This window comes from Centropristis striata, chromosome 17, assembly GCF_030273125.1.
Source record: "Centropristis striata isolate RG_2023a ecotype Rhode Island chromosome 17, C.striata_1.0, whole genome shotgun sequence".
Taxonomy (NCBI): domain Eukaryota; kingdom Metazoa; phylum Chordata; class Actinopteri; order Perciformes; family Serranidae; genus Centropristis; species Centropristis striata.
Window position 1 is genome coordinate 32,808,440 of NC_081533.1, and position 1,226 is coordinate 32,809,665.

The following is a 1,226-nucleotide window of genomic DNA, read 5'->3' on the forward strand; positions in this document are numbered from 1 at the left end:
CATGTCGTCTCAGTCTGATTATTGCATTTAGATAAAACAGTGAATAATGATGTTTTCTTCACAAATTTGTAAATATTAAAAATTACAAATACATTTTTTTTCAGTCTCTTAAGTGGATAAGAACTTTAATATGTTAGAAGCTCTCATAATTTTTTAAAAAAGGAAATATTAATTGAGAAAAATACAATTCACAAGAAAAGTTAAACAGTTAAGACAGTTTTAATTTTTATTATTTGTTATAAAATAATTATGACTTTACAACTGTATTGCAAAATAGATTTTTTGTTGTTAGTTTGCCACTTAATTTAAAAACGAATCCTTTTTTTCTTAAGAAAAAAATAATGGTAATAAATTAAATAAATTTATAATAATAAAAGAAAAAAACGTATTCATGAAATCTTATTTTTCCTTAGATAATTACATTTTTAAAAATATTTAGTTTCTCTTCCTAAAATTACATGTTTAAAAAATCTTTTCTTAGAAAATTACGAGTTTCTTTACCCATAAAATGACATTACAATTTAAAAAACTATATACAATTTGATTTTGATGCTTTTCTTGAAAAATACAACTTTATTATCCATATAATAACTAGGAAACTTTACTTTTTACTTTTCCTAACATTTCTAAAAAATATGATCATTCCCAAAACTGATTCTTTTCTCGTAAGAAAAAAAGAACAGCCACAAAGAAAAGTGAGAAAATAACATTTTCTCTAAATATTTTGTTCTTAAAATGACAACTTTACTCCCCAAATTGATGAACATCAACTTATTTATTAATATAAATAAAGCTACTCAGCAAAAAGTCATTAAAATCAGCCTCAGCATCAAAACAATTTGATATAATATAAAATATATGATTCTGAAATGGGAACATTCTGCATAATGAGAACATTTATTTTGATAGAAATACTTTAATTAGAGTATTTTAACTTTACTTCAGTACAAGATTTTCTTCCACTGGAAATACTTCAGTGAAGTATGTGACATTTGTAGTATTACACTAAATATTGACCTTAAACACAGTTACTCTGACATACTCGAGTATCTCCACTTTGTTACTTATCCTCTGCTGCAGCTCGAAGGTAAGTCTGTAAAATAAATATGTAAATATTTACAATTTGCATTATAAAAATAAATTATTGCTTCCAAAAAATATTTTAATTCATGATAATTAAAAGTAAAATAAAAATATATATTTTCAATTAAAAAAACATAATTTGT